Here is a 24,135-nt window from a genome sequence, read left to right as displayed (position 1 = left end):
GTGTTAGTTTGTTCACTGTAATTTAAAATTTTGTGTATAACCTCTCCTCATGTACAGAATCATTGAATTAATGGTGCTATAAAAAAAAAAAATATGATCGGGGGCAAGAGCTGCTTGGTATTTATACTAGTCTGGTCTGTAAACCACACAGGATTGACACTACAGATTGTCCGCAGTGGCATACCGTCAATGGCAGCAGGCCACACGACTGCTCTGGGGCCCATGAGCCGGAGGGGGGGGGGCCGGTGTCACACGGGGCGCTCCCCACCGGCCGTCAGTGCAAGCAATGGTGATGGAGGAGGGAGCGTCAGCTGATTCTTCCACCTTCATCATTCTAGCGCAGCGGGCGTGATCACGTCATTATAGCGTGCCCGCTGTTCTGAGATGTGCGGCGCTACACACCACACGCTCAGGAGACTGGATAATCGGGTGGAACGAGGAGAGGTGAGTATTGTGTGTTGTTTTTTTTTTAAATCAGTGACTGATGGCCATAATTAAGTATGGAGAACCATGGGGAAAGCATTATATTGTATGGAGAACCATGGGGAGTGCATTATACTTTGTTGGAGGATTATGGGTTGGGCATTATACTATATGAAGGATTGTGTGGGGTCTATCATGCTGTGTGGGGCCATTATACGGTTTGGAGGGTTAGTGAGCGCCATTATACTGTATGTAGGCCCATGATGATGTGGAGGGGTCACTGTTGGGGGATCATACTGTGTTGGGGTCTCCATACTTTTCCTAGAGAGTTGAGGAGGGGTACAGTAGGGTCATTATACTGTACATGTGGAGGAATTCACCGGGGGGGGGGGTATCATATTGTGTTTGAGGGAGGCACTTTTGCTGGCATCATACTTTATGGGGGTAATGAAAAAGGAATCTGGGAAAATTATTATGTAAAAGATGAAAAGTTTTGAGATCTGCTCTTCTGTGACCCCGACAAGAATTGGGGGGGCAATTAGAATTTCTGCAATGAGGCCCGATGATTTCTATGTATGCCCCTGATTGTCCGCATGCTGTTCATTGTGCACACAGATTGCCACAAAAAAAAATTTCTATGTACCTTTTTAGATTATCAAAATTCTCAATTAAAGAAGCACTCCTCCCATCAGAGTTGCTAGCCTCTTAATATATTGCATTCGCCATTTTATATAGCACCATGTACTTACAATTGCTCATTTTGCCTTTCTACCCAGCTAACTCTGCTCTATGTAGATGCAGGGACAAGAAACTTCCTCTATTTATCACTTTAACTCCTGACACAGCTGCCCACTCCTCCACCCTTCAGAGGCTCTTGCAGGGACTCATACAGGGAAAATTGACCTCCTGCTTCTAAATAAAGCTTAGCTTTAGCTTAGAAGAATTAGCTGTGGAGAAAGTCAAAATGAGCAATTGTAAGTACACCGTGCTCTATAACAGGGTTCCCCAACTCCAGTCCTCAAGGCCCACCAACAGGTCATGTTTTCAGGATTTCCTTAGTATTGCACAGGTGATAATTCCATCATCAGCACAGGCAATAGTTACATCACCTGTGCAATACTAAGGAAATCCTGAAAACATGACCTGTTGGTGGGCCTTGAGGACTGGAGTTGGGGAACCCTGCTCTATAATATGGTGATTTTAGTAAACCCGGAAGCAAATGGTTGCCAGCTATAAGGACGAAAATTGTGGTTGACATTGTTTTATCCCTTTGTGTTAGTTTTCAACATAAAAAAAAAAAAAAAATTATGTGTTTTTAGGTTATAACATGACAAAGCCAAATTTATCACCAGATGTCAGGAAGATAATTATTCTGAGAGTGAAGTCAGGCAAAAGCCAAAAAGAGTGAGCTATGGAATTCACCTGTTCTGAGAGTCAAGTGTCACATATATTAAAGAAAGAAAAAGAAGGTTATGGAACAGCTGACAAACCTAGAAGAGGACGATTATCCCTCCTCCAGAGATAATCACCACATTAACCCCTTAATGACCAGGCCATTTTCCATTTTTCGTCAATATGGTCATATGAAGGCTTATTTTTTTTTGTGGGAAAATGTACTTTTTTTTTTTTACCATGTTCACTAAATGCTAAAACCGACCTGCCATGATGATTCTACAGGTCATTACGAGTTCGTAGACACCAAACATGTATAGGTTCTTTTCTATTTAAATGGTGAAAAAAAAATGCAAAGTTTGTTTAAAAAATAAATATGGCGCCATTTTCCAAGACCCATAGCATCTCTATTTTCCGGGATCTGGGGCTGGGTGAAGGCTTATTTTTTTGCGTGCCAAGCTGACGTTTTTATTGATACCATTTTGAGGTAGATCCGATGTTTTGATCGCATTATTTTTTTTTTTTTTTACGCCATTTACCAATCAGATTAATTTCTTCTTTATATTGATCAGGCGATTCTGAACGCGGCAATACCAAATATGTGGTTTTTTTTTTAATTATTTTGACTGGGGCGAAAGGGGGGTGATTTAAACTTTTATATTTTCATTTTTTTAAAATTTTTAAACTTTTTTTTCTTTTTGCATGCTTCAATAGTCTTTAGGTGAGATTAGAAGCTGCACTTGTCTGATTGCCTGTGCTACACACAGGAGGTTATCAGATCGCCTGTGTGTAGCAGAAATGCTCACTTGCTATGAGCGCCGACTGCTGGGCGGAGCTCATAGCAATCTGGCAATGACAACCGCAGGGGTCTCCTGCAGACCCCGGGTCATGCCAACCCATCGGCGACCTGTGATCATGTGACGGAGTCACCGATGGGCGGAGCCAGAGACGCGTTTCTGGGAACCGCAAGTTAAATGTCGCTGACGGCACAAGTCATAAAGGGGTTAAGAGAGTCAGTATCTGATGTCCATAAAAGTACTGTACAGATTTTGCACTAAATTAACAAAGAATATGGGGTCAAAGGGAGTCTCCAAACTGTGGTGCGACGGCTAAGAGCAGTAGGGTTGTGTTGTAATCAAGAAGCCTTTCATCTCTGCAAAGAACCAGAAGGTCCGACTTGAGTTTGCCAAAGAACACAGCCAATGAAAAGAGACAGATTGGTGTGAGGTGTTGTGGTCGGATGAATCCAAGTTCAATCTGTTTGGAAGTGATGGCAAGCACTATATATACCGCCCAATTGGAAAAAGTAATGATGTAAGGTACCAAACGCCTACAGTGAAACGTGGTGGCAATGTCATGGTTTAGGGCTGCTTTTCTGCATCGGCCATTGGCCCTCTGTATAGAATTGATGGAAATATGAATGCTACCATGTACAAGGATATACTGGAGAATGTAATGCTGCCACATGGTAAAACCAAAGTAGGATGGAGATTCCAGCAAGACAATGATCCTAAGCACACATCCAATTTAGTCAAAAATTGGTTAGCAGAGAAAAATGTTCGCCTGTTGCAATGGCCAAGCCAATCACCTGATTTACACCCTATAGAGCACCTTTGGGATGAGTTAGGGCGACGAGTTGGGGTCGTACCCATAGGTCTAAAGATGAACTGTTTGCAGATTTGCAAATGGAATGGAGCAAGATCCCTCAAGATGTCTTGAATACCCCAGTGGCTTCAATGCCCCGTCGGTGTAGTGCAGTAATTAAAGCAAGAGGTTATGCTCCAAAATACTAAGTTATGGCATTGTAAGCAATGAATTACCATATTTTTCGGACTATAAGACACACTTTTTTCCTCCAAAATGTTGGAGGAAAGTGGGCGGTGCGTCTTATAGTCCGAATACCATCTCCCTGTATATACTGTGGCTCTGCGTGGTAGGAGGTCTGGGGGAGCCAGCAGCAGGGGATCAGTGGGGCACAGGAGGCAGCAGCCGACAGCTGCAGCCTGCGCTGTGCCCGCTACTAAAGAAAATTAATATTCCCTGCTCCCCAAGCCCATGGGGATGGGGTGCAGGGAATATTCATTTTCCTTAATAGTCGGCACACTGCACTGCAGCGCGGCTCCTGCTGCGCTCTGCGATCTGTGTGCCCACTATTAAAGCTCATGAATATTCACTACAACCCACTCCCATGGGTTGTTGTGAATATCAATGGTCTTTAATAGGGGGCACACTGACCACAGAGCGCAGGAGCCGCGCTGCGGTACAGTGTGCGCGCTCTCACACTGTGTGATGGCGCATGGCAGGGACACCATGCGCGCCTCACACAGTGAGAGTGTCAGCAGTAGAGAGGGACAGCGCTGGAGGTTAGAGGAGGCGAGTATGATTGTTTATTTTTTTTTGTGGGCAGCAGGATGGTGGCTCAAGGGGTGCCAAGCATACCAGGATGGGGGCTCAAGGGGTGCCAAGCATACCAGGATGGGGAAATCAAGGGGTGCCACGCATACCAGGATGGGGAAATCAAGGGGTGCCACGCATACCAGGATGGCGAAATCAAGGTGTGCCACGCATACCAGGATGGCAAAATCAAGGTGTGCCACGCATACCAGGATGGCAAAATCAAGGTGTGCCACGCATACCAGGATGGGGATCAGGGGGGCCATACATACCAGGATGTGTGATCAAGGGGTTCCATGCATACCTGGATGGGGGCTCAAGGGGTGCCATACATACCAGAATGGGGGATCAAGGGGAGCCATGCATACCAGGATGGGGGATCAAGGAGTGCCATGCATTCCAGGATGGGGATGAGGGCCACGTATACCAAGATGGGATGGGAGCCACGTATACCAGGAAGGATGGGCCATACATACCAGGATGGAGGATATTAATAGAATTGGGGGGCATTACCCCAATACCAGTGTCAGAAGCACACTCCCTCCCCTATAACAGGGTATCATGACCACATTTTTTACTTAAATATTTTTTTCCCTATTTTCCTCCTCTAAAACCTAGGTGTGTCTTATGGTCCAGTGCATCTTATAGTCCGAAAAATTCGGTACTCTCTATGTTGTGATCAATAAATAATATATGCAAAACTTTCAGCAGTATTCAAAAGCATTTTGGTTAAAACTAAGGTCTTGCATAATGACAACTTCATGCACTTTCAATTCATTACCAGGAAAATGGCATCATAACAACCAGACAGAAGTAATCACACTTCTAAGAAAAAAAAAAAAAAAGCAAAACTTTTGGTCGCTACTGTATATCACGGGGCAACAGTGCGGACTGTGATGAAGACTCACCTATGTGATCGACATCTTACTTTTCATGTGGACACAACTTCCTACAGTGCTTATACCTCATTTGATTTAGTTCCTGCGCAGGTTTCACAATAAACCTATGCAATGTGAGCTCCTCAGGAGACTTCCAAAACAGTAGGTGCCTCGCTATTCCCAAAGACTTTGTAAAAAGATGCAATACACATGGTGAGCTGCCTAAAAAAAGAGCAACACTCGGTATCCTGGATCTGGTGATGGGTGGGGATTGCTGCGCCCCCTACAGGTTGATGAACACATTGCACAGAGCTGGAACAACTGCAGCTCTGCTCCTGGTTAAATCAATGACAGCGGGACTGCAGTTACCGAGATCGGCCAGTACAGAGTGAAGGAAGACGCCAAGCGATTAAAAGATGTGAGCTGACGATTTGTCAGGGGTCTTCCACTCTGAACTTACAATATAAGTAAAGGGGAAGGCTGAAAAGAAACCCGGAAGATGCCCAAGACTCTTTTGAGCGTTTTGCCAGTGTCTTTGCGTTAAACTATAGTGGCCTTTTCATTGTTAAATAACGTTTAAAAAAAAATCAAAAAACAACACACAAGTACAAAAAATGCCCCCCCACACACTGGGAGAATGGTTAAAAAATGGCCAAAGGTCAGAACTGTCGGAAAAAACACTCAGGCAAAGACCAAAAAATGTAGAGAAAAAACAAAACAAAAAAAAAAAAAAGACACTAGTTCACTCACATGGAAAAAACAAACAAACACCGTAATGTGCACATACTTAGAAATGTTTTGTGCAATGTGTGGAGGTGCGAGGGGGGTCTGTGGTGTTTCATGCCCTGCTGTATATTAGAAATAATACAATAGTGAAGAAACCCTTTAAAGTTCCTCCCTCATCTCATAAAGTGTAAGCAAATAGCTAGACTACGCCATTATTTCATGACTGCTGGGAATCTGACCTCTCAGCCTGTGAAGGGTGGGATCAGAGGGCCGCCTCAGCACAGAGACCCCTTCACCGTTTTTTCTGGTCTTGAATGGAGTTGTGCAGAAGTTCCCCGGCAAAGACAGTATCCATGATTCTGATTCCAGGGCCCCGCTGTGCAGGGAGTTTCTACCACTGTATCAGATGGGAATACTTCTTTAAAGCGTACCTTCACTTTCAACAGAAAAACTGATTTTCTCAAATAGATCTCACAACTACACTACCTTTCAAAAGTTTGGGGTCATTTAGAAATTTCATTATTCTTTAAAGAAAAGCACATTTTTTTCAATGAAGCTAACATTAAATGAATCAGAAATACACTCTATACATTGTTAATGTGGTAAATGACTATTCTAGCTGCAAACGTCTTGTTTTTATTGCAGTATTTACATATGTGTATAGAGACCCATTTCCTACAACCACCACTCCAGTGTTTTAATGGTACATTGTGTTTGCTAACTGTGTAAGAAGGCTAATGGATATTTAGAAAACCCTAGAAAACCCTTGCACAAGTATGTTAGTCCAGCTTAAAATGGTTTGACTAATTTGAGAAGCTATAAAATTGACCTTCCTTTGAGCTACAGTAGTTGAGAATCTGGAGCATTACATTTGTTTGTTCTATGAAACTCCTAAAATGGCCAGAAAAAGAGAACTTTCATGTGAAACTCGACAGTCTATTCTTGTTCTTAGAAATGAAGGCTATTCCATGCGAGAAGTTGCCAAGAAACTGAAGATTTCCTACAACGGTGTGTACTACTCCCTTCAGAGGAGAGCACAAACAGGCTCTAACCAGAGTAGAAAGAGAAGTGGGAGGCCCCGCTGCACAACTGAGCAACAAGACAAGTACATTAGAGTCTCTAGTTTGAGAAATAGACGCCTCACAGCTCCTCAACTGGCAGCTTCATTAAATAGTACAAGCAAAACACCAGTGTCAATGTCTACAGTGAAGAGGCGACTCCGGGATGCTGGCCTTCAGGGCTAAGTAGCAAAGAAAAAGCCATATCTGAGACTGGCTAATAAAAAGGAAAAGATTAATATGGGCAAAAGAACACAGACATTGGACAGAGGAAGATTGGAAAAAAGTTTTATGGACAGACGAGTCAAAGTTTGTCTGGGGTTGCTTTGGTGCTGGTAAAGTGGGAGATTTGTACAAGGTAAATGGGATTTTGAATAAGGAAGGCTATCACTCCCATTTTGCAACACCATGCCATACCCTGTGGACAGCGCTTGATTGGAGCCAATTTGATCCTACAACAGGACAGTGACCCAAAGCACACCTCCAAATTATGCATAAACTATTTAGGGAAGAAGCTGGCAGCTGGTATTCTATCTGTAATGGAGTGGCCAGCGCAGTCACCAGATCTCAACCCCATTGAGCTGTTGTGGGAGCAGCTTGACCGTATGGTACACAAAAAGTGCCCATCAAGCCAATCCAACTTGTGTGAGGGGCTTCAGGAAGCATGGGGGGAACTTTCTCAAGATTACCTCAGCAAATTAACAGTTAGAATGCCAAAGGTCTGCGATGCTGTAATTGCTGCAAAGGGAGCATTCTGTGACAAAAAGCAAAGTTTGAAGGAGAAAATTATTCTTTCAAATAAAAATCATTATTTCTAACCTTGTCAATGTCTGGACTATATTTTCTAATCATTTTGCAACCCATTTAATAAAAGTACGAGTTCTCATGGAAAACATAAAATTGTCTGGGTGACCCCAAACTTTTGAACGGTAGTGTATGTTATTCTATGGGGCTGTGCACGTCAGTTTCTTCCTCTGACCGAGTGCTTCTTAAAAAAAAAAAATCTGAGACATATGCGATTTTGATCCGAGCCACCCTGATCAGAATAATTGGACAGTTTCTCGGTTATGGAGAGAATGGTTGTGTGACCCTACCCCATTAGTGAATTGGCACACGTCTTATTCAGATGGGATTGAAGCGGCTCAGATTGAAGCCAAACCTCCGACTCCTCAATTTCCATGCCTCCGACTCCCTCATACACGGCTCATGTCCAAGTGATAAATTTACTGTAGCACAGATTCATCTCAGCTAAAAGTCTAGACCCTTAGATCAGGAATAGGACAGACATTTATAGGACATTTCATAACTTTACGAAGTTCTTATGAAAAAGATATTCCCCACAAACTGCATTGAACTACTGTACCCAATTTATTATATATTTTAGGAGTCAGAGTCGGTTCATTTTATACCGACTTCGACTCCAGCAAAATGGGCTCCGACTCCACAGCCCTTCTAAGCAGCACTCTGCTTGTTGCTCTTAGCTAACATCTTCAGTGTGGCAGTAAGCAGTGTAAGACCCCATGACGCTCGCTCCATCACTAAATACCGTAGTCTAGCAGCAGGAGCAGAAAGCAGCCTAGGTTCATGCACCAGAAGCGGTCCGTGCAGTGGGGAAACAGCTAAAACCTCCAATTGACCAATTTCAAGAAATAATTATACGGCAGAGAACTGCACTGCAACAATGTTTCTGTTGAAGGTGGAGGTACACTTTAATATTTTTCACACATAAAAAATTTGAGAATAGAAAAGAACACACTGCAACAGTTTTTTAAAAGGAAACACTTTATTGAAATGCTACACATCTAAGGAAAGTCTTCAGATATTTCTACTGGTATGATAACGCTAACAATCAACTAAAAACATAAGGGAGCTCATCCTCAAGTTACCTATGGGTCCCAGCCATGGGCCCGGCCTCTATCAGTTATTCATTACTTTACCTGTGGGCTTGCCATAAATGTCCAACATGGGATTACCCCTCTAAGACCCTATGAGCTTGGAGTAACAAAGAGCAAAAGCCATTGGCTCCGATTCAACATTTGTTACTCATTGAAGTCACTTTTCTTTTTTTTGTGTTGCATTAAGTGACGTTTCTTGCATCAAGTTCTTCAAAATGCTGCATGTTTTACTGTGGTTTTTTTTTTTTTTAATCTTTTTAGCATCAAAATTTGCAAACCCTTTAAAAAGTTGCACGTTCGCACTTTCAATTTGGCGCATTTCTAGACTATCTGAAACTTTCTTCCAGAAAGGGACAGAAGTAAAATGCGTCCAAAAAAATGCAACATTTTATAAAAGTCGCCTTTCATGAATCTGTCTAAATCACCTGGATAAGGAGAGATCATTTGTTTTGTTTTTTTCACTTTTTCTTTTTATGTGTTTAGGAATTCGCTGATGTATATTGCGCCACATCCATCAAAATGACGCACATGGTTTATGAAGGAACTTTATTGTGTGAATGGTGACGGGATCAACATATTCTGAAGATTCACTAAAGTTGCAATAAAAAAAAAAAAAAAAAAAAAAGGCAAACTTTGGAGTAATGACCTATAGAAACAAGGGAGACTCCATTTCTCATTCTCCAGAGACTCTTGAAAAAACGAAGGCTGAAATCTGTTCGATTGTTCTAGGCTTGTTCTCCACTTCTGCTTTGCACTATTTCTTGTAAATCTCTCCCAAAGTGTATTATTATCTACTATGTCAGGACCAGTAGGGAATTTTAGTATAGTATAACTACAGTATTATTACATTTGCCTGCATTTTTATCTTTTCTTGCTTTGTATGGATGTTACATTATACAAATACTTGAGGAAACTTCCTGATTGCTGTTGCATTTACTATATAGGCAGGCGGCTACTGGAGCTGCTACTTCTGTTTCCTCTCCCCTTGTGCCCGCCCGGACCACATCGGTTTCCTCTCCCCTTGTGCCCACCCGGACCACATCGGTTTTCTCTCCCCTTGTGCCCGCCCGGACCACATCTGTTTCCTCTCCCCTTGTGCCCGCCCGGACCACATCTGTTTCCTCTCCCCTTGTGCCCGCCCGGACCACATCTGTTTCCTCTCCCCTTGTGCCCGCCCGGACCACATCTGTTTTCTCTCCCCTTGTGCCCGCCCGGACCACATCTGTTTTCTCTCCCCTTGTGCCTGCCCGGACCACATCTGTTTTCTCTCCCCTTGTGCCTGCCCAGATTGGTAGATTGTCCCCAACATCCAAACCCTCCTAATGTGGTTCTACAAAATCAAGATAAGACCCTTGCGGATTCTATTCAGATTCAGGTTCTGACAATTATGGCATATTCTCATTGAAATGATTGGCGAGAACCACACATGGTTACGTGTTAATGTCTCCAATCTGGATGCAACAACCAGTGCTACCTCATCAGTTGTCACCCGCTACATGTCCACTCCTCCACTGCAAATCAGAAGTAAGGGACAAATTCAGACATCTGTGGTACATGGGCCTTGATGTTTGGAAAAGTCTCCCAATCCGAACTCAACAGCTAAATAGACATACATGAAGTTGGTGAATTTGGGTTCGAAAACCCACAGTCAGTCTGTACATCATGGACCAAGTTACACGGACATCTAAGTTCAGCCTCAAGATATTTGGCACAGTGTTCTAGGAACACACGTTTTTTTTATTCAGTTTTTGACATGCGGTTTAAATTACAATATGGGGTGCAGCCTTAAAGGGAACCTATCACATCCTAGTTGCTATGTACATTGCCCCCATAGCGTTGTTAGTGATGCAATGTGCATCACTAACAAGCTGTTTTCATGAAAATCGGTGGTAGTATAACGATATTATAACGTTACCATTACCAGATTCCCGGCACGTGGGCGGTCAATGTATCGTGCGGTCCGACGTGTGCAAATGCACCCCTCAAACATAGCACTTGCCAGGAGCAGTATTCAAATGTCATATATTCAATGTCACTGAATATGAGCAGGTAGGACAGAGTATATAAAATGTTATAACATCAGTATACTACCACCGATTTTCATGAAAACAGCTTAGTAGTGATGCACATTGCATCAATAACAAAGCAATGGGGGCAGTGTAGATAGCAACTAGGAAATGACAGGTTCCCTTTAAAGGGTCTTCTTTGCTATGTTTCCACTGTATAAACCTTGCAAAAAAAAACAAACAATTATTGTGTGGAAACCGCACTGGGGAATTGATCTGAAACGGTTTAAAACAAATGATACAGTGAAAAAAAACAAACCACAAGGTGCACTACAGGCACGTTCTCTCATTCTCGTGCACAGGAGGTTTGCTGCAGGCAGATTTAAAGAATAGGTGGATTTTGGGGCAGAATCTGCACCGAAAACCATGCAAAATCTAAGTGGTAGAGACACTGCAGCCCAAGTAATGCTGTAACTCCGGGGTGGTGAGCGGGAAGGCTGGGGACCACCACAAGCATGGGGAACATCAATGTATAATATTACCAGGTCATACAGCAGAGGACAACTCCAGCTCCTGCATCAGAAACCATGGCAACAGCACTACACGGGGTCTACCACCATCAGCAGGGCAGACCCCACATTATGGACCAGATATGCAGAGAACAGGAGCAGTCACTACTACTCCCAGCAGAGTCTATGTGGACACTAAAGACCAAAAGCCTCAGCACAGTACCCCAACCCGTGTATCATACAGCGCAAAATCCCCCCCTGTACTCATCACTCTCACATCTTCACCAAAACCTAACATGGCTGCAAATAACACAGTACTTGCCCTGCACGCTGCACAGGAGAGTGCACGTATCAGCTGCACATACCTAGAGAGGCCCCCAGTCACTCAGCCTGAGCGCTCACATGTAGCGAGAGGCAACATCCTGTTCCTCCATCTGAGCATGCGCAGTGACTGAACACACGCCCACAGTGCTGCCAGCAGTGATTGGCTGTGTACGATTGAGGCTGCCTCCGCCATCTTTAACAAGGGCATCTCATAGAGAATTAATACAAAACTGCCCAAAAGCAATAATACAACCTAATACCTTCACTATACAGTAATACAGGAAGCAAATAATGCAGGGAGGGTTACCATGGCTACTGACAACAGAGTCTGTTCTCTGAAGCACACATGTCCTGCTGCCAGATATAACTAAAAATGATGACTGTGGTCACATAGATCTCTGCTGACGTCCAGGTCGTGATCATGGCAGCGCTATCACATTCACCATCAGGCGCTGAGCTGTAGTAGAACAACATGGCGGTCTTATGTCGTGCGACTAAGGCTGCCTGCCCACAATCAGGACTAGCAGAGTTTTGGAGGCAGCACACCTCCGCTGCGTTCTGCATTACAAACACAGTGGATGGATTTATAGAAATCCCATACCCACTGTGCTTCTATTTAACGCTGTGTAAACTCACCCGCAGCATGTCAATTATCTGCAGCGTCCATACCTCCCAACTTTTGAAGAAAAGAAAGAGGGACACATCATGCGGCGTGCTAAGCGCGCGGCAACAAATTTTGACCACGCCCCAATCCACGCCCATTTACTATTTCTTTTTCCCCAACCAGGAGGTGTTGTGAGAGGAGCATTCAGGAGACTCCATAGACTGCAGGGCGCAGACCCAAATCCAGGACTGTCCGCTGTATCTGGGACGGTTAGGACTAGAGATGAGCGGATGGATTCCTGTGACTCCAGTCCAGTGTCCAGGTCAGTGCTATCTGGCGGCTGGACAGGAGGCCGTGAATCTCTTTTCTTCCGGTGTCCCCGGCGGCTTTTGATCACCCAGGACAGCGTGACGTCATCTGTGCGTCCTGCTCATCTCTAGTTGTGAATTATTTTTTGTTCCCTCATTCACAGTCGGAGCCGCTAGAACTTTTTCATCTTTATATAGCGTCACTATGCGACATCTGGCTTTTTTGTGTCTGTAAGGCCGTGTTCACACGTTGCAGAAATACTGTGTTTTTTGTTTTCTCCAGGATCCGCCCCAAACTCCACAATAAGAAAGCCTTAGTTACTTACCGGTAACGGGATTTTTCGGAGCCCATGACAGCACCACGAGAGAGAGAGGATCCGCCCATCAAGGACAGGAAACCTACAGGTTAAAAAGGGCGGCCCTCTCTTTCTGCCTCAGTTTAGTTAACAGAGCATGAGAGTACCGCCAAGGTTAGTTATAACAAAACATAATCACATTAAGTACATTGCTTTTCATCAATTTCCCACAAGGGTGCACAAAAAGAAATCAAATCTACAGGAGTGCACAACACCAGTGAAGGGAGGGAATATACGGGTGCTGTCATGGGCTCCGAAAAATCCCGTTACCGGTAAGTAACTAAGGCTTTATTCGGTCGTCCATGACAGCACCACGTGAGAGAATTACAGAGACGAAGGAAATTAGGGAGGGACCACAGCTTGAAGCACCCTTCTCCCGAAAGTGAGATCTGCAGAGCCACCCAGATCCAATCTATAGTGCCTATAGAAAGTAGAGGGAGAAGACCAAGTGGCAGCCTTACAAATCTCCTCAATGGAAAGCCCTGTCTTCTCCGCCCAGGAGGTTGACACCGCTCTGGTAGAATGCGCCCTCAATCCCTCCGGTATCTCTTTATCCCCTGAGGAGTATGCGAGGGAAATGGCCTCCTTGATCCATCTAGCAATTGTAGCCTTTGAGGCCTTACAACCCTTCCTAGCCCCCTGATAGCAAATAAATAGGGACTTATCCTTTCTAAAGCCATGTGATACTTCTAAGTACCTTAGTACGCACCTCCTAACATCTAAAGTGTGAAGTCTCTCCTCTTTTTGATTTTTGGGCGGAAAGCAAAAAGTTGGGAGAACTATTTCCTGGGTTCTATGGAATAGAGTGGCCACTTTAGGAAGAAAGGCTGGATCAGGTTTTAATATAATCCTATCGTCCAGAATTTGCGTGAATTGAGGGCATATTGAAAGGGCCTGTAGGTCACTGACTCTCCTGGCTGAAGTTAGGGCTACTAACAGGACCGTCTTTAGGAAAATAATTTTGGGGGAGACTAAATCTAGTGGCTCAAAAGGAGGACTGGTCAAGGCATCTAAGACAAAATTCAAATCCCAGGGAGACATCTTTGCTTTGGTAATGGGTCTACACCTAAAGGAAGCTTTTATAAAACGGCCTATCCAATAGTTATCTGCAATATTGGAAGAAAATAAAGCTCCCAACGCCGACACCTGTACTTTCAAGGTACTGGTAGTGAGACCTAATTCTAAGCCTCGCTGCAGAAATTCCAGAATTTTCCCAATAGGGGGCCCCTCCTCCACCTTAACTTCTGCAAAGGACAGAAACTTCCTCCAGGTCCTGGCATAAATACGGGTGGCAACAGGTTTTCTGCTAGCCAGGAGAGTATTCACTACATTTGCGGGGAATCCTTTGTTGGTCAATAACACCCTCTCAAATTCCACGTCGTCAAATGTAGACTCGGGGTTGGAGGATGGGAAAGTGGCCCTTGAGTGAGGAGGTCCGGAATCTCCGGAAGAACCCAGGGATCTGATATGGACATCTTCCGGAGACAAGGGAACCACGGTCTTTTGGGCCAAAAGGGACATACGAGTATCACTCTGGCCCGGTCTGCCCTGATCTTTCTTATCACCGCTGGGAGCAGGATCATGGGAGGGAAGGCATATGCCAGAGGAAACCTCCAGGGAACCATAAAGGCGTCCACTGCCAGGGGTCCTTCTCTGGGGTCTAAGGAACAAAAATTTTCCACTTTCCGATTGGCTCTTGTTGCGAATAAGTCCACAGTCGGAAGGCCCCACATTTCTACGATTCTGGAGAATATTTGTGTATTTACGGACCACTCTCCTTCTTTTACAGAAGTACGGCTGAGGAAATCCGCTGTGATGTTTTCCTTGCCTTTTAGATGAGTAGCCGAAAGAGAGAGACAGTGATCTTCGGCTTTCAGCAGAAGTGCGTTCGCTACCCTCATCAAGTTTCTTGAGCGGGTTCCCCCTTGGTGGTTTATGTAAGCTACCGTGACTTGATTGTCCGAGAGTACACGGACATGCTGGTCCTGAAAATATATAAGGAACTCGTTGAACGCATGCTGCACCGCCAGAAGCTCCTTAACATTTGATGACAACTGTTGCTCACTGCTTGACCAGGTTCCCTGCACTAATTTCCCTTCAAAGTGAGCTCCCCAACCTGTAGCACTTGCATCAGTGGACAAGACTGCAGTTGGACTACATTCCCAGGGAACCCCTTTAGCAAGATTGTCTTGTCGTAACCACCAACGAAGGGACCATATGGCACGAGGACCTAGCGTAAACTTACGGTCTAGATGCCCCTCTAAAGCTGCATTATTGTACAACACATCCCACTGAAAGGCTCTTGAATGCAATTGTGACCAACGAACCGCAGGAAAAGTGGAGGTGAAGGTTCCCAATAGTGACATGGCCTTACGGAGTGACATAGAAGGTTTACGTATACATTGTTCTACCAACTCCCGGATTCTATCAATTTTCTCTTCTGGAAGACAACATAGCTGTTTCCTGGAATCTAATATGACCCCCAGATATTGTTGTACCTTGAGTGGAGATAGTCTAGATTTTTCTAAATTTAGAAACCACCCCAAACTCTTTAAGACCGACATGGTCTCCTGCAGGTGGGTCTCGCATTGAACCAACGAATTCCCCACTATCAGGAGATCATCCAGGTAAGGGATAATTAGAATGTCCCTTTCTCTTATATGGGCCATAACTTCCGCCATTACTTTAGTAAAAACCCGTGGCGCTATAGCTAAACCGAAGGGGAGTGCAGTGTATTGGAAGTGTTTAACCACCCCGTCTATTTCAATGGCCAGCCTCAAGTATTTCTGGTAATCACTATGAATTGGGATATGGTAATACGCATCTTTGAGATCGAGCACTACCATATAGCAGTGGGGAAAAAGTAACTTTATTACGGATTTTAAAGACTCCATTTTAAAGGTGTGTATTTTAAGGAAATTATTCAGGCATTTCAGATTTATAATTGTCCTGACACTTCCATCCGGTTTCGGAATCAAGAAGAGCGGGGAGTAGAAACCAAGACCCTTTTCAGCTTCCGGAACCTCAATCAGGACGTGCTTTCTTATTAGGGTTTGTACTTCTGAAACGAGGGCAGCCTGGCGTTCTGGGGAAGAACTGGAGGGAACAACCATGAACCTTTTGTGAGGCAATGCTTTAAATTGAAACTTAAGACCATACTTAATCAGGCTCAAAATCCAAATACTATGAGAAATCTGTTCCCAAGCTGGGACAAAAAATTACAATCTACCTCCCACCTGGGCTGATTGTGTATCCCCTGTCTTCTGCTCATTTTTTGGAGACGGACCAAAGAGTAGACCTCTACCTTTTCGACCTCTTTCATCAGACTTGTCTTGCTCCCTGAAATATCTCTTCCGGAAAAATTTCCTCTTCCGGAACGATCTCTTAACCACTTCGCGCCAGAGCCTGTTTTTGCCTTCGTGACCAGGCCAATTTTTTCAATTCTGACCACTGTCACTTTATGAGGTAATTACTCTGGAACGCTTCAACGGATCCCCCTGATTCTGAGATTGTTTTTTTGTGACATATTGTACTTCATGATAGTGGTAAAATTTCTTTGATATCACTTCCGTTTGATTGTGAAAAAATTGGAAATTTGGTGAAAATTTTGAAAATTTTGCAATTTTCAAACTTTGAATTTTCATGCCCTTTAATCAGAGAGATATATCACACAAAATAGTTAATAAATAACATTGCCCACATGTCTACTTCACATCAGCACAATTTTGGAACCAAAATTTTTTTTTGTTAGGAAGCTATAAGGGTTAAAAGTTGACCAGCGATTTCTCATTTTTACAACAAAATTTACAAAAACATTTTTTTTAGGGACCACATCTTATTTGAAGTGACTTTGAGGAGCCTTTATGACAGAAAATACCCAAAAGTGATACCATTCTAAAAACTGCACCCCTCAAGGTACTCAAAACCACATTCAAGAAGTTTATTAACCCTTCAGGTGCTTCACAGGAATTTTTGGAATGTGGAAGTAAACAATGAACATTTAACTTTTTTTTCACAAAACTGCTACTTTAACCTCAAATTTTTAATTTTCACAAGGGCAGCCAGAAAAAATGGACCCCAAAATGTGTTGTGCAATTTCTCCTGAGCACGCTGATACCCCATATGTGGTGCAAAGCCACTGTTTGGGCGCACGGCATGGCTTGGAAGGTAAGGAGCGCCATTTGACTTTTGGAATGGAAATTTTACTGGAATGGATAGCGGACGCCATGTTGCATTTGGAGAGCCCCTGAGGTGCCTAAACAGAGGAAACCCACAACAAGTGACCGAATTTTACAATCTACTCCTCTGTATAAATTAATCTAGTGGTGGGAAAATAAGTAGATAGGTAAATGGTCACTAAACCCATAGATGAATTCCCACAGAGGTGTCATTTCTATAATGGGGTCACTTCAGGGGGGATTATGCTGTTCTGGCACTTTTCAGAGTACCAGAGCTAAAGAATCCCCCCTGAAGTGACCCCATTTTGGAAATGAAACCCCTCTGGGAATTCATCTATGGGTTTAGTGACCATTTTAACTCAATGGATGATTTCCAGAAACAAGCACGCAATGGAAGGTTTAGATTCTGGAGAACCCCCCCTGGAAATTAAGTGAGCTCTACTCGAATGTGTCATTCACTAAATGAACCAAATGTTTGAATGACAAATTGGGATACATTTTTACAGTTTAAAAATGTGGTTCTGTGTGGAAGATTTTAAAGCAGTCAGTGACGCATAAGGCTGGCAATGATGGGCATTGTGGGCAATAGTAGCGGGTATCACGCCTCATTCCTCTCTTAGTACATACACGACATCTTTTCTGGGGGTTCCTTCTTGTTTCCGTTGCTGGAATAAGTGCAATAAAATGTCGCTCAGTGAGTCTTTTCACATCCTCAGATTCTAATGGATGAGCGGGGCTAACACTTTGAAAGACAAGATTTTCAATTACCTTTTCTTGATAATCAAGAAAAGGATCTGAATTTCCTGCTTTTTGTACAACACAAAAGAATTGTATGTGGCCACCTGAAACAAATAAATAACCAACTTTTTATACCAGGTATAGGACTTTCTTGATACCTGGTATGGCTGTAGAACCTGGTCTGCAAGGTCCACACCCCCCATGTGTTTGTTGTAGTCAATGACTGACACAGGTTTTTGCTTCGGAGTGGTGGATCCTAGTTCTACAGTGGCTCTTGTGGCATCTGTGTGGATCGAGCGGAGGACAAAAATATCCCTCTTATCCCTATATTTCAGGGCAAGCAGCTCTCCGTTGCGTACAGCCCCTGACTGCCCCTTTTGAAACTTTTGGTTGACCAATGGTTGTGGAAACCCCTGACGGTTTTTACGGATGGTCCCACAAGCCCCGATGTTGTGTTCAACCAGACTTTTAAATAGGGGTATGCTGGTGTAATAATTGTCCACATATAGATTGTAGCCTTTTTGAAAAAATGGACTTATCATCTCCCAAACAATTTTTCCAGATGTCCCCAGATAAGTAGGGCATCCTGGTGGGTTTAGTTGGCTATCTTTCCCCTCATATATGCGAAAAGCGGATGTGTATCCGGTTGAACTTTCGCACATTTTATAGAGCTTTATTCCAAACCTTGCCCTTTTAGATGGGATAAATTGCTTGAGGTGCAGTCTTCCTTTGAATTTTACAAGGGACTCGTCTATAGAAATATTTTGTGTTGGGGTGTAGAGGCTTAAGAATTTTTCTGACAAATTTTCAATGATGGGTCTAATTTTATATAACCTGTCATGTTCTGGGGCATTTCTGGGCAGGCATTGACTATTGTCGTTAAAATGCCAAAACCGCATGAGCATTTCATAACGGGTCCTAGGCAGAATGACTGAAAACATAGGGGTGGCTTGAACAGGGTGGTTGGACCAGTAGGATCGAATGCTCAGTTTTTTAACAAGCCCCATGGCAAATGTAAGTCCTAAAATTTTTTTTATTTCCGGGACATTAGTTGGTGTCCATAAATTTGCCCTAGCATAGTAAGATCGGGGATTCTGGCTTATGAATTGGGACGCGTATAAATTTGTTTGCACGACAATATGCTCTAGCAAGCTGTCTGTAAAAAAACAAATTAAAAAAATGAATTGGTCCAAAATCTTCCACCTCCACATTTATACCAGGAATGGCGTTGAAATCAGGGCTGAATGGAGCAGCCGAATCTGAAGCCTCCCATCTGGGAAATGCTAGATCATGTGGCAACGCCCCTTGTACACTGGCGTGCGCCAATTCACTAGTAGCAGGGACAGCGCTTGTACTGGGCAGTGTTCCCTGATTTGGAGACGTTTCTCCAGTAGCGCTATTTGCCCCTATTGCTGTACTGGTCCTTGGGCTTGAGGATGGAACAGAATCACTGCTCATTTCTGGGCTCTCAGTGTCGCCGCTACTAAAGCCCTCAAAATCCATATCTCCATCTGAGATTGCGCTGTCATCAGTGTCAGAACACAGCAGGGCATACACCTCCTCTGCGGTATAAGTCTGACGGGCCATTTTATTTTTATATTTTTTGACTGGACTGAACGGACCGGACTGAAAGGACGGGACCGGACTGGACTGACCGGACTGATCTGACAGGACTGACTGACTGATGTGACAGGACTGACTGACTGATCTGACAGGACTGACTTACTGACAGATCTGACAGGACTGACTGACTGACAGATCTGACTGACTGACAGATCTGACAGGACTGACAGATCTGACAGGACTGACTGACAGATCTGACAGGACTGACTGACAGGACTGACTGACAGATCTGACAGGACTGACTGACTGACAGATCTGACAGGACTGACTGGACTGATCTGACAGGACTGATCTGACAGGACTGACTGATCTGACAGACTCACTAACCCTAACTCTTACTTTTTTATTTTTATTTTTTTTTACTTTCACAGTGGCAAGGCTGACAGCTCTTGTCACACTGTTTCTCCTCTGCTCTCTCACTGAGATCGGAGGAGAAACTGCATTTATCAGGCAGATCGCCCGGGAAAGTTTGTTGCTAAAACAAACTTCCCTGGTGATCTCTCTGATTGGCTGGTGTGACGCTGACATCATCGAGACCTGAGCCAATCAGGTCTCGATGATGTCAGAGGTCACAGCACCGGGATCCCCGCCGCTGACAGGTATGTGGGGGGTCCCGATCGCCGACCACCGGCTGTCCCTATCTTTTAAATGCCGCGATCGCTATGGATCGCGGCATCTAGAAGATAGGAACAGGTTAACATCATGGGGACCTGATCCAATCAGGTCCCCATGATGCCACATGTCAGAGCTATCGCTCTGAACGGGTACCGCAGCGCTAGCAGGACCCTGGGGGTCCTGAGCGCTGCGGGACCACCCACCGTTTTTAAACGTCGGCAATGCACAGAGCCCAGGCAGCGCCGACGTTTATGTACAGTGGGCGGTCCTGAACCGGTTAAAGGAGGGTAGAGGTACTGATGGAAACCCCTTCTTAGGGTCCCCCGCTTTCTCCAATAAGTCGTCCATGGTCTGACCAAAGAGGTATTCCCCTTCACACGGGATTGTACACAGTCTAGACTTAGTCTGTAAATCCCCTGGCCAGCTTTTAATCCACAAGGCTCGCTGATCCGCATTTGACAGTGCTGCTGACTTTGCTGCCAACCTCACCGAGTCCACAGATGCATCAGCAAGAAAAGCTGCCGCCCCCTGAACCAGTGGAAGGGAAGAAATAATGTCTTTCCTAGAAGTCCCATCCTTCAACTGACTGTCTAGCTGTTCAAGCCACACCATCAGGGCTCTGGACGTACAGGTAGCTGCTACTGTTGGTCTCAGTGCTCCCGCAGCTGTCTCCCATGCCCCTTTCAGGAAAGTATCAGCCCGTCTGTCTAGGGGGTCTCTCAATGCACCCATATCATCGAACGGGAGGGAAGTTCTTTTCGCTGCTTTAGTAACAGCAACATCCAGCTTGGGTGCTTTTAACCAGGAGGAACACATAGCATCCTCAAACGGATATTTCCTTTTAAAGGATGGAGGAACACTACCCTTCTTGTCAGGCTTTCTCCACTCCTTATCAATGAGGTCTTTCACCCTTGAATTTACTGGAAAGACCCTTCTCTTCTTTAGCCCCAGACCACCAAACATAACATCCTCAGCTGACTTCTCTACCCTCGAGTCCACTATCCCCATTGTAGATCGGACGGCTTTTACTAGGGCATCGACCTCCTTCAGGGGGAAGCACTGTCTGTCTGGCTCACTATCAGAGGAAGAGAAGGCGGAGGAGGAAGCGACCGATAGCTCAGAGTCTGAACTCGGCTGGGTTTCTTGAGGAATATGCCCAGACTCTGAACCCTGCAATGCTTTGCCTATTTCTTCCCTTATTAAAGTTCTTAGGCCTAGGGAAAAATCTGGGGTCTCCTCCGATATCATTTTGCTGATACAAAGCTGACACAACCTTTTGCTATAAGAATCAGGGAGTGGACAGCTGCATAAGGCACACTCTCTGTGCTTGGACTTCGAGGAACATTTCTTGCTCTAAAAGAAAGTCATAGATAGAAAGAAGGAGGAAACATTAGTAGAACTTTCACGAAGATTCCACTCACCCCACAGAACCTTCGGTACCGTAGAAGCAGAAGAATCCAGCATGCATGGCGAGGAATCACGCCGCACCGGACCGTCCTTCCTGCTCTTAGTGGTAGCTCTTGTAGTTGTACGACCAGACCCTAGCCGGGAATGACGCTGCGCCACTAGTTGTGAGGGCTCCCCAGAGGGCTGCTCCTGCAGCAGATGTTGTTGCCTAGGTGACAGCTCCTGTGAATCTTCCATAGCTTACAATGTAAGAATGGGCTGGGAAGCACCTCTGTATGTTACCAGACCCTTTATATACTGGCCATACCGGTACCATGTGTGGGTGTGTGTTTCCTTTTTTTTTTTTTACCCAGGAGGGCGTTACCTGCTCCTTGGTCTTCCTCCCCAGGTCCAGGTGGGATCCAGGTGGGCTACTCGCCGCCAGGTCCTCAATCCCCCAGCGTTCAGCTGCTCGCGCCAAAAAATTCAAACGAGCCCCGCCCCTTCCGGTGACGTCACAGGGCTTCCTGCCCGGCGCACCGGAAGTCGCGTCAGAAGGTCGCGCCCGTCACGTGCGCCGCCGGGCGACCTGGATCTCCTGCAAGCGGTAGCGAGGGGGGGGGGAAGCCCGCTAGCGGCCCCACACCTGGCGGACATCTACCTCCCGTGAGGCGATGTCGCGCCTGCCGCAACGCTCATGGAGGCGCCCCCATGAGCCCTGCCGTGGCGTCTCCAGAGGACCGGGACGGACCGGCTCCAACCACCTGCTATGGCCCTCTCTGGGACAGGAGTCCATCTTCTGCAGATAAGCCTGCAAGGTCCCCCATCATGGACAGGAAACCTAAACTGAGGCGGAAAGAGAGGGCCGCCCTTTTTAACCTGTAGGTTTCCTGTCCTTGATGGGCGGATCCTCTCTCTCACGTGGTGCTGTCATGGACGACCGAATAATCAAAGCTTTTCTGTACTGTTAAAAAGCATTCAAAACTCTGCTTCATATCTGCCCCAAAATCGCATCAAATAAGCGGGAAAAGGCATAAAAGAAACGCAGCAAACACTAATCAGAGAAGATTGTTACTGTGTCGTGTGGTACGGACACCTGCAGAAAAAAGCAGCAGAAAGAACACAGCATTTACGCTATGTGTGAACACGGCCTCAGCGTTAGTTTTATTACATTTTTATGGGTTTAATAGAGAAAAATATAAATTACGCCATTTTTTTTACATCATTTACCGATCCCCGTAAATAATCTGATCGCTGTGTTGTGTGGGTCATTACGATTACAGGGATACAAATATGTCCATGTTATTTGCTGATTTGTAATGTTTCACTATTTAAAATAAATGCATTCAAAATAACATTTTTTTTTTTCATTATTATTTTTTGGGTAATTTTATAAGATGAAAAGATCTGTTAGGGTATGTGCATACGGTCAGGAGCCACTGCAGGTTTATGCAGCGTCAAAACCACAGCGGCCAGCTGTTACAACATAGTGGATGGGGTCTGTAGAAATCCCATGTCCACTATGCGTTCCCGTGCACCTGCGGATCACCTGCGGAAACTGACATGCGGTGCGTCTTTCCAGACCGCAGCATGTCAATTTCTCTTGTGGGTCCACATGCGGGCTTTCCCCATAGACTAAACTCTATGAGGAAAGTCCGCAGATGAGAATTTATTTTATTTTTTTTAAATGGTGCCGCTCATTTGCATATTGAGCGGAAGCTGCCGCCGGCTATTCTGGAGAGTCGGGCCCGCAGGCTGGTACACATCGTGGGCACATACACTGATTCTCCCTATAGATTAAAAATACATATATTGTACACAGCTGTGTATTCCTATCTGCCTAGTCAGATTCTGCAGTACAGATCAAGTACATGGAATTCTGCTCATAACCACACAAGAGCTTGTGGCTCAGCACACTAAAGCTCCCATCTATCAGTAATTTGTGAAGGTTTGTGAGCTCAAGACCTGAGCAGACAAATGAAAAAAATATATAATTGCTTATTATTTTTAATACTTTTAGGCTACATTACCACAATCAGGAACAGCAGCGTTTTGGATGCAGATTATTTTCGCTGCGTCCAAAACGCTGCTTTATAATCACACAGGTAAATCCGCATGTGTTCACTGAACCATGTGGAGTTACCGCATCTAATGACATTCTAGTGTGGAAACTTCATAGTGGAGACCAGCGTCTCCGCAACAGAAATTTGCATGCTGCGGTTTGTATATCCAAGCCGCTGGCGAGTTTACACAGTGCAGGTGAGCTGTGTCCAAAACGCTGCCATTACAGAGCGTGGGCTTATAGCCTTATAGGAACAAGATAAATATTTTTCTTCACCTCAGTATACAGCCACCATAAAAATACATTGTTATATATACAATGTATTTCTATGGAGATGTATACTCTGCTTCTGGAATCATTGCAATGTAGAGTCAAGATAACCAAAATCTCCTATCTTTATTATTATGGGTTGTCCTGGACCTGCAGAAGCGCTCGTTGCAGAGCGAAACGACTGTCATCTGTCCCCTCCCTCACCGCACTCCCTGCTAGCCATTATCTTTTAACCAGTGATGAAATAAAGGACTACTTCTTTTACCAGTATGATGAGTGCAGCTTTTCTTTTTTCTCCATTTTTTTTTGCTATACATCATTCAGCATCTCCTTCTCTATACCACGCTGTCCACAGATCAGACTGCATGTACAACGTGACCGCTTCTCTTT

General features: G+C 44.7%; 1 protein-coding gene across 8 annotated transcripts in view; it reads right to left on the bottom strand.

Moving 5' to 3' along the window:
- KIAA0825 (KIAA0825 ortholog) overlaps positions 1-24,135 on the bottom strand; it is a 580,812-nt gene that overhangs the window by 554,656 nt on the left and 2,021 nt on the right. For 7 of the 8 annotated variants that reach the window (XM_073678463.1, XM_073678435.1, XM_073678470.1 and 4 more), the window contains exon 1: positions 11,647-11,740. The exons of the other annotated variant lie outside the window; for it this stretch is intronic. The gene's annotated coding sequence lies outside the window, so the exon portion shown is untranslated. Of the gene's footprint in view, positions 1-11,646; positions 11,741-24,135 lie in introns of those variants that run through there. 8 annotated transcript variants of the gene reach the window in all.

Source organism: Phyllobates terribilis, unplaced genomic scaffold (assembly GCF_046119375.1).
Source record: "Phyllobates terribilis strain yellow unplaced genomic scaffold, ASM4611937v1 Scaffold_1__5_contigs__length_1240528914, whole genome shotgun sequence".
Lineage (NCBI taxonomy): Eukaryota > Metazoa > Chordata > Amphibia > Anura > Dendrobatidae > Phyllobates > Phyllobates terribilis.
The sequence above is the reverse complement of the archived record's forward strand: the minus strand, read 5'-3'. Positions and strand labels throughout refer to the sequence as shown.